General features: G+C 39.1%; 1 protein-coding gene and 1 long non-coding RNA gene across 2 annotated transcripts in view; one reads left to right on the top strand and one right to left on the bottom strand.

The window, feature by feature from the left end:
• The window catches only part of LOC137977568 (uncharacterized), an 8,590-nt gene extending 1,501 nt beyond the window's left edge, over positions 1 to 7,089 (bottom strand). Inside the window, exons 1-4 of the long non-coding RNA XR_011117845.1 lie at positions 6,952 to 7,089; positions 6,187 to 6,326; positions 1,216 to 1,315; positions 786 to 933 (exon numbers count right to left, since the gene is read on the bottom strand). This is a non-coding gene — a long non-coding RNA (uncharacterized lncRNA). The remainder of the gene's footprint in view (positions 1 to 785; positions 934 to 1,215; positions 1,316 to 6,186; positions 6,327 to 6,951) is intronic.
• A 2,572-nt stretch (positions 7,090 to 9,661) lies between these two features.
• Positions 9,662 to 10,000, top strand: part of LOC137977567 (uncharacterized) — a 10,945-nt gene continuing 10,606 nt past the window's right edge. Inside the window, exons 1-2 of the mRNA XM_068824815.1 lie at positions 9,662 to 9,743; positions 9,863 to 9,923. The gene's annotated coding sequence lies outside the window, so the exon portion shown is untranslated. The remainder of the gene's footprint in view (positions 9,744 to 9,862; positions 9,924 to 10,000) is intronic.

The raw sequence follows: 10,000 nt of genomic DNA on the forward strand, positions 1-10,000 counted from the left end.
ACACAAAAAGCAGCTTCGTTATAACTGTAAAGTATCACAGACAAACAATTCCCGGCACCAACCAACAACTCTCTGCAGAGAACACAAGGAAAATTTTATACTATGAGCGAGGGGAGGGGTTCCCAAGCAGCGTACATAAAAAGATCTCGAGCGAGGATGGAAGAAAGGTGAAGAACTGTTTTCGGATCTCAAGCTTGCTGCAAGTATTTATTTTCCGCCAAATCGAGGTTATCTGTAGAATCAATTAAACTCCTTTAAAATTAGAGTCAGCTAGCGAAAGGATTAAAGCAACGCCCAGTCCTTCAGAAAAAAATTCTACAATATTGGATATGAGAATGATATACACATATCAAATGAAATGTTGCTGAAACCCACTGGGAACTCGGAAAAATCCGAGCCCCAGATGGGATTCGAACCCACGACCCTCCATGGTCTAGTCGGATGCTAGATCACTTGGGTGGTTGGTTGGCCGCATCTCAGATATGCTTTAAGGTGACTTGCGCGATGCAAATTATGAGCTATGCTGCCAGTCGTAGTTTGACTCTGTAGCTGCGTGATGCAGCTCGAGTCAAAGGCCCACATTTCATCCTTGCTCGCCATAGAGTCTCCAGCAGCTCAGTGGTTACAGCATCCGACTAAATCACGGAGGGTCGTGGTTTCCGATTTTTCCGAGTTCCCAGTGGGTTCCAGCAACATTTCATTTCAATATTGGGTAGACGACATAAGTTGAGCACTACTTGAAAAGGACCCATTTGGTATGGCGCAAATCTACGTAGGACTCTTACAGGCATAGAGTAGAAGAACAGGCCCATAAGGGCCACCAGCAATCCAATGACCAGGAACTTGATCAGGCACATCTTGTAGTTATTCCATAACATGTACTTCAGAGACTTGAACGGGTTCATAAACCACGTGAAGGTTGAGTCAGGACGACTGCAAAGACAACACACGCAAAATGAGTCGCATCAAAATAGCAAGATATGGAAAAGGAAGGTCGTTTTCTATCTGGATTAACCATTTCAAGCGCACAGGTTAAGGTTAAGTTTCAATGAAAAACGTCTGGGAACACTCGATGGTGAGATAAGCAGCGACAATATCAATCTCGACGAATAACTCACTTGGTCTATCTCGATTTTTTTATCACTTCTTATTGAATGATTGCCCTATGGGTGTTCATGTTGTAAAACAGAGTCTAAACATCTAAAAAGACCATACTTGGGTTTCTCAAGAGCCTGCGGATCCTCGCGTGCCCGTCCAGCGGGCTTCTTCTCTCTTCTTCTTGGGTCAGCAATTCAAGCTCGGCTTCAACTTTGCCCTGAAAAAACAAGTACAAAATTTACTTCGAGAGCATTTACTTCATCTATTTACATTTAAATTTATTTTGATGCTTGGTTGTCTACCTTCGTATCAATGAAACGCGTCACCGAGGGATAGAGCGAGTTTCGATCGAGTGTCGTAAAACCAAAACCAAAGTAATTACTTTGGCCAATCAAAAAGGACGGAGACAATCCGGTAAACCAATCAAAACTCGAAGTAATTACACGTAGCCGACACAAAGCGCGGGAAAATGTGCTCGCGCGAGCCACGACTGGTTTTGGTTTCACTTCTGATTGGTTGAAAAAGTGGCGCGTAATCATAAACCAAAGCAATTCGCTAATTACTTTTGATTGAAAACCGCTCTAATATTCCTTTGCATCCACAATGGTAGAAAGAATAACAAAGGGGACTTTTGTCTGATTGGCTGTTGAAAATTGTAGTATCCAGTGTTCCAACCGCGCGCTGTGATATAAACAAAGATGGCTTTCGAAGCGGTGACTTCAACCTATGCTTCTTCGATCGTTCTCTATAGCTTCTGCCAGTTGAAGGTGGTCATTTATAGTTTACGTGACAGGGAAAGATTCTGCAAGGGCCATTTTAGTCGGCGGGAATTTTTCTTTCGTTACGCTTTTTGTAAGCAGCCCTTTTAGTCTGCTCGGGGAAGCAACGCCTCTGAAGTTGCTTCGAGTCAGCTTTTATACTTTTTAGCTTTATTTCTCCATTTAAGTGAACAACAAATGCTCAAAATGCGAAAAGACCCGAGCAAAGGCCAGATTCCTTTGTTGGGAAGGGAGTACTATCTAACGTGGTTGCGAAATATATCCCTCGAGATCGCAGGCTTCGATTTATCCAACTTGAATGCAGCGCTGGAAGGAAGTATGTCACTTCATTCACTTTCTTTCATTGATCGTTAAGAGTTATGAGATGTCCTCAGTCCTTTGAAAGAACATCTTATCTCAACAGATACGTCGACAGAAATTTAATACCAGCCGCTATTTTGTGTATGTGTCTGAGGCCAACCTGGTTCACTGCATTTATCTCATGTGCAAACACTCTCAAGATACACTACCTTAAAAATTTCAAGAAATTTCATTTAACGGAACCAAAACATTATTCTTAGATACATCAACTGATCATGAAGGCATGCTTGATAATATGTGCTAAAATGAGTCAATAATGAAGTTCCAGTTTATTACTTTATTGGATAATTCTGTCCTTGATCTATGGTAACTCCATGAAGTCTAGCCATAGTAATTATTCATTGTTTTCATCATTTATGCTACCAGCGAGTTATTCAAAAGTGATTTTGAAGTTCTTAAGAAATCTATACAATAGTGACGAATGATGTGGTCACTGCCATCAGACTTGTAGGTTGTACTGAAATGAAATTTTCTGAATGAGTTCTCTTTGGGGAGGTAAAAATTTCACTTGACCATTTGTAGATGTAAAATTACACCCACATTAAATGTACAATTAAAATTGGGATGTCTGGAAATACATAAAGCAGGTCTTGTGTTCTGTGCAATGTTTAAAATTAAAAGGGCAATTAAAGGCAAAGCAGACTTTGTGATAGAACTCTGACACAATATTAACTACTAATTAATTTTGATGTGGGCAGTTCATGCTCATTCATATTCATTGCTCACTTTTGTGGTAAGTTACTATCTCACTGCAGAGAATAAAGTAAATTTATCTAAATCAGGATGAAAATGAACAAAACGTGCAGCCATTGATCTTAAATGTTTTTAGTCTATTAATTAACCCATTGACCCCTGGGGGTTCCCTATTGATGAGTAAAATACTAAGTATGGCCGGTTTTGGCCAGTTTAGGGGTGAAAGGGGTATAATTATTAAATATAGTACATCAATAATATTACCGTATCAGTAATTGAGCCAGTATTTAATAACTAATATGTCCCAATAAAATTTAATATTGATTCCAACAGTGTTAAGTAATTAATATACATTGATTTAGGATGATGGAACATCACACACCATTTTGTGTTCATTAATTTTATTTTTTACTTCATTCTTGGTGTATGGCAACTTATAGTAACTGCAAAAAACTTGCAGAAGAAATTGAAGAGAAGGTATACCTGAATATTATGGCTGTTTTGTGTGTCAAAAAATTTAATTGACCTGATTTTTGTTTATTTTTGCTGCCATTCCTTGCACACAGTCACATGTCTCATAAAACTTGAATGTGCAGACAAAGGTAAAATAATTCACTGTACAAAGTTTAAAGAATTGTTATATTTGTATTATTTATTAAATATTAATTCCAAAAGCAGAAAGGTGCAAATAGTGACACACACACCCAAGGAAGGCAGCCACACAAGGGAGTGAAAATTTTAAAATATACATTATTTACAAATATACCGGTAATGTATAATTACTTATCATGTAAATCATCATGAACAAAATTATTATACTTTACAGTAATAACTTGTCATGTAAATGTTACTATACAGTTTGTAAATATCTTTAAAATTTCAATTACTACAGTTTCCCTCAAATTTAAAGTAAGAAATTTATCAAATCGAAAAGTGCAGTGCAAAGTTGTGGTAAGCAGGCATTTGTATTTGTAAATATTACTACACTAACGAAACATTTTTTATGTAATTAAGTATAATTTTTAATAGCTGGGACTAATATTTATTGCAATACAAGCAAGAGTCTTATTTGCAGTACATTGCATTTAAGAATGCATTGCATCTGAATAATATGACCCAGAGTTGAATCAACGCACCACAAAGTGCCAAGTTTCGATGGAAACTAGGTTTACTTTCACAGGGCATTTTCGTGCGCCCTGCCACTTTTGAAGGAAAACTTTCAAAGCAGTTCGATTCTTCACAAATATGTGCTTTCCATACTAATGCCGATCGCTGGACGAAGACATATTTGCTGAGATTTGACCGAAAGTAACGTGAACACTGACGCTATTGTCTGATTTGGGGTAAGAAAATTTCAGTTGCGCGTCAAATATACACGGTTGTAGTTCACATTTCAAGAGGAGAAAAGACAAAAAAATGTCCAGAAGGTATGAAAATCACACATTAACAATACAGAGACTTTTGATGTCTTAGTCCAGAGAAAATAACACTTGATGGTGGAAAAAACAAGCACTGTTTTGTCGACAAAGAAAAGCCCTTTGGTAAACGAAGAAGTCGAAACGTCGGGGTTCAGTATTCGCTGTGCCACTTTTACCGGGAATATCTCTAGTCAAACCTTATCTTTGGCTCACAAAATATCACCTGTTGACGGCTTTTCGTGGACCAACGTCGGAGACAAAAGTCCTGTACTCTTAATGACAGAGTTCGGTTTAAACAGAAAAAGCTATAAACCGATTGACATTTTGCAAAATGACTCTTTCGTCCGGATAGAATGTATTCGCTTCAAAGAGAGAACAAACGAAATTCTTCTGTCATGTTTTTCTGTTACTTACCTTAACTCCATTCATTGATAAATTTTAAGCTGTGACATCCTTTGAACGGATTACCAGCTCATTTACCACTGACGCGCCATAAGCAAATCCCGTCAACCTGGCAAATTTGTTTTGCATTCACTTCAAGCGCGGGTATCCACGTGAAAAAACCACAGCGGAAAATTTTAATGCCGGTTCCAGTTACTTTAATACGTAACATAATTCAATATTGTGATTTGCACATTCAATCATGACCATACGCGTTGCAAATAAGGCAAAAATTTTCCAACATCGCGCAATCCTTTGACTAGTCTGAGCACAACGCAGCATTCTAAAACAGCCGATCTAAGCATGTTTCGTTTCATCCGAGATAAAGGACTTTCCCAAGTAGAAGGAATTGCCGAGGTCTTTCTAGCTTTTGTCCATCTTCTTTCGGTATTTGTACCACAAGTGCATAGATAGCATTGAAAGTGAATGCAATAAAAACTACAACTAGCGAGAGCGTCGACATCTTCTCTTCCCGCGTTCTAAGACTGTCTGGAAGGTTTTCAACCAATCACAATGCAAATAAAATTGAATTTACCATTGATGATGCGCATGCGTGACATTAGTCCCCTTTGTTAGAAAGAATAGGAATACAGAAGTTACTTTTTATTACACAAGAGGTTTGGAAATAGAATTCAAATAAAAATATTTCTCTTTGAAACGTTCAGTTTGTAAGTCGCTTTAATACTACATTCGCTATCAAGCGCGATGCGAGTCAACAATTTAAAAAAGTGATTTCAGAGAGGAAGGGAGAGAGAGGAAAAAAACTAAAACTTAAGCAGAAAATATCCTATATTTCTTCAGTTTTAGGGTGCGTTCGCTTGACCCTATTCCGCAATAAGAATACGTGGAGTGATGATTTAAAAACAGTATGTCCGTCGTTTTGAAGCAACAAAAGGATAATAAAGATATGTTTGAAAAAGCATTTTAGCAGGTATTTGACAATTCTTAAGTGAATTTCCGTAAAAACAAAGGATTTCTAACTTCTATTCCTTGTATTACTATTCCGGAATACCGTCAATAAAACGCACCCTTAGACAGAAGGGCAGACGATATTCTGAACGCATTTGGACACCAATGTCCACTGGTCGAAATAAACATTCTGACGGCAGCAAACGACGTTATCGTCATTTCATGGAAAAATTATTTTTCCAATAGGCCACTTTGGAAAATACCATAATACTCTTTGTTTATCGGCCCAAATTTTGCATAGGCATTGTTTTTGTTTTCTCTTGGGACCATTGTAAGTCCCACGAGAAACTGGAAACAATGCTTATGCAAAATTTGGGCGGACAAGCAAAGAGTATTACGGTATTTTTCGAAGTGGCCTATTGTGTTTAAGCTGAGGGGAAAGTGTTAATTAATTAAACAGGCACTTGTGTGTCATCATGAACGCCCACCTGTTCCACACCGGGTTTTTCTGGGTTAAACAGTGATCTCGTCTCAACGTGTTCTGGCACCAGAGGAAAGCCTCTCTTCAGTGAACCAAAATTTCGCAGAGCTTTCAGAGCTACGGGCTCATCGGACTGTTTGAAATGACCTGAAAAAAAGAAATTTGAAAAAACATCGGTGAACTATTAGCAAACATCATATTCTGTTGATTTGACAAGGCTTATCAACCAGCATCAAAAACAGCTGGAAACAGCATGGATAGAAACCGCTATCACTTTCGCGGGCTTTTTAAAGATGACCGCAAGCTACAGCCGCATCTTTTACTCAAACTGTCAACGCAGGAAGTCTGGTAATGACTATGGCTATTTCTCACGCAGCGGTCATATTGAACCCCAAAGGAGTACGAATTTTGTTTGCCTCATCGAACCTCATTTTCAAACTTATCACCTAGAGACAGGGGCTGCACCAGGTGCACATATTTCTTGTTGTTATCCAATACGGACATCTCGTGAAAGCTAACAATTATCAGATACTACTACCACGTTTCAATCGAAAATTCTCTTGAGGCAACCTTCAGCGGTCTTAAAGTAAGCGGTTGCGTTGGAAACGGATGACTAAACCAAAGAACACTAACGATGTGACTCATGCACCACAACTTCCCCTCTACTCAGAGCATGTGGTGATCACAGGTAAACTACACAGGCAAATATTTATTTGTCTCGGGGGAGAAAGGAAAGACGTTTGGCAACACTTAACAAAATGGCCTTACTTACCGCTTTCTTCCAAGACTTGAGAAGTTGCTCCAAACACTTTGTTGTCAATACGAACTCTCCCAGTAGAGTAGTGAGGTCCGTCCAGTCCTTCATCTTACCCACTTTACTAGAGATTATTTCAGTTAGTGAAGAGGAACCCCTTCCTGTAAGGGGATTCTTGCTTCAGCACCATAATCATGCCACAAAGGTTGCTAGTCTACTGCTGTTTTTGTTTTTTTTCCTTAAACAAGTAGGTACTCAATAGGTATCTACAGCAGTAGAGTGCATTAGTGCATTGGGCATTTTCCCTGTCATGCTGGTTCCCAGATCGACTCCTTCGCATTTTTCGTGCCCAGGCCCTGTGTGCAGTTTGGGTGATATTTGAATTCTTTTGTCGTAAGCACAGCTGACGTTTGCTGGAGTCTTTGCAAATGTTTAGAGAGATGGGAAATTTGTGCCAGCTTTTTCTTCCATGTAAGTAACCAGGTATCCATTTTTCTTTATTTAAAACTATAATTTTGCTTCAGTAATCATATTATACACCCGGTAAGTGTGTTCTTGGTTAGTGTTATCAATCCCAGTTTTGCTTGATTGGCTTTGCAGTTTTGGTGGCGTTTCTGTCCATGGTTTTGGTGTTGTTTTCTCCTGGTTTTCCGCTTGTTCTTTTCTTTTTCCTTTCTTGACTCGGCACAAGGGGGTCGGGTAGAGGTCCAGCGCTGGACTAGAAACCCCTTTGCTCGGTTGCGCTCTACCCCTGAAGATTCGCAGCCATTTACGAGCCTAAAGGTGTCGTAGTCAGCTTTTCTTTACCTTTGGGTTGTTTAGATTTTCCTCATTTAATACACCTGTGTTTCATTTAGCATGGGATTTCTTTGGGTTTTTTACCTGCCCTTTCCTGTGTTTTTAAGAACGAAGGTTTTATGTAGGGTTTTTTTCTTATTTATTATTTTTTAAGAACAAATAAATTTCATGTTCAATTATTGTTTATCCCTCTTACTTGATTTAGTTTCTTATACATGTACTATCTGGCTGTTTCTGAAATTAAAGTTTTTATTTTCACACAGAGTTTGTTTTGTTTTGCTAACTCCACTGTGAGGTTGAGAGTTTGCTTTGTGAATTGCTCTTCCTCATTTCACAGACTAATTTTTGGCGATGATTTTCCCTCAACTCACCATCCACACACACAATAATTTCCCCCCACTTACCCACTTTACTAGAGATTATTATTTCAGTTAGTGGAGAGGAACCCCTTCCTGTAAGGGGATTCTTGCTTCAGCACCATAATCATGCCACAAAGGTTGCTAGTCTACTGCTGTTTTTGTTTTTTTTTTCTTAAACAACTAACTTTATTCCTCTGAAAAGGGGGGCTGCTTAAAAGGAGATTTACGGTAATTCCACGCGATTTGAGAAAGGTCTTGTTTTCGTTATCGGAAGCGATTTCGTCTGGAAATCCGAACCTAGTAAAAATCGCCTTGATTTTCTCACAAGAGGTCTCTCTTTCAATGCAACGAATGAGTATCGTTGACCTTAGGTAAAACAAGACACTCTCTTATTACTGCCTAGCTTATTTACTTCTCATAAAGTGCATACTCTTAGATGGCCAGATTGTTTGGGAACAATTAGTAAATTGGAAGCCCATGGGCTGGTTTCAGTTACCTCTTCAATAATATTAGACTGCAAAACAGTCGTATTTTTTGCGAACGCAAGCGACGCGGTAAATATTCGAACGCGCGCTTCACACGCGAGGGAGGATCAGGCTTACGGCGCTTCGCGCCTTCCGAATAGGGAAGAAAACAGTCTACAAAATGATATCGTCTTCAAGTATTCTATCAAGCTCATTATTGACTGCAACAATTGCATCCTAGGTGTTGACTGACAGGTTTGACGCTAGGGTCATTGGAAAGTTTATGATCGAAATCAATAACCTTTCCTATGCCTTTGAAAATATCATCATACTCCTTTAACAAGGAGGCTAGCTTATTCTTATCAGAATTTCGTTTAACAGACTCGAATTCAGTGATGATTTATAACTTAAAACTAGAATCTGAATGAAATCGATACACTACCGGACAATCCTCAAAAATCTCTGACGCATATGCTTTCGATCGCAGTGTACATTTGACAGCTCTGCCACTTCACCATGACGTGAATCTTCGTATTTCGTGCATCCCGGACATTTGATTATCGATTCACGATCGGCTATCGATAAGTTAACAAACTTTTTTAAATAACTTAGTGTCTACAGCGCTAAAATCGTTTTAAAAAATAGGCGTTCCACTTACCGTGGTGTCCTGCGATCGCTTACCCCCCTCTCCCCCCAAAACGAATATAATGTTCTGTTACATTTCCTTAGCTCGATATGTCGGACATCTTTTTTTTTTAACCGCGCGGCCATGGGCCGAGCGCGGTTCTTGCTCTGCAATCGGTTTATTTATTTATTTATTTTCGTTTTGTCGGAGAGCTGAACCAGACTACCACTCGGCCACATACAGGGGCACCCAACGGATCTGTTCCTCACTTTATCTGTTCCCCAGAGGAATCCTACTGGCTGGCAAAAATACAGGTGTTCCGATGAGCTGGCTGGGAAATTTATCATTGATAGAGGTTTTGCCTGGGAATTACTGACTTTTTCTAGCATTTCAACCCGAGCTGGCTGTAGAAACTCTGAAGACTGAGAACGACAAACGACGGCTGGTCAGAGTGATTGCGCTTGCGGAAAAAACCTGTGTCGGTTTTGTTCGGTCGTTTTTTAAAAGCGCGCGGAGGTTCCACAGATCGACGAACACGGATTGTGCTGTTTTCCTCATTTACATGTAAGATTAATTTCCATTGTTATTTTATCTGTATGCTGAGATTCTCGTGATGTTCTTCTACAGTGAATTGAAATGAACAGAGTGAATTTAGCAGTATTAACTTGTATTTTCATTCACAGTTTTTAGTTTCGACCAGAGTTTCGACGGTGTACAATGTGTTTGGTGTTAGCGTTTTCGGAGGTAGAAGACTTCCTATTGTAGTTGTTTTAATGCCTTTTTTCGGTTATCTGTATTAGTCAAGTGCGTGATGATCTTTT

The sequence above is a fragment of the Montipora foliosa genome, chromosome 11 (assembly GCF_036669935.1).
Source record: "Montipora foliosa isolate CH-2021 chromosome 11, ASM3666993v2, whole genome shotgun sequence".
NCBI classification, from domain to species: domain Eukaryota; kingdom Metazoa; phylum Cnidaria; class Anthozoa; order Scleractinia; family Acroporidae; genus Montipora; species Montipora foliosa.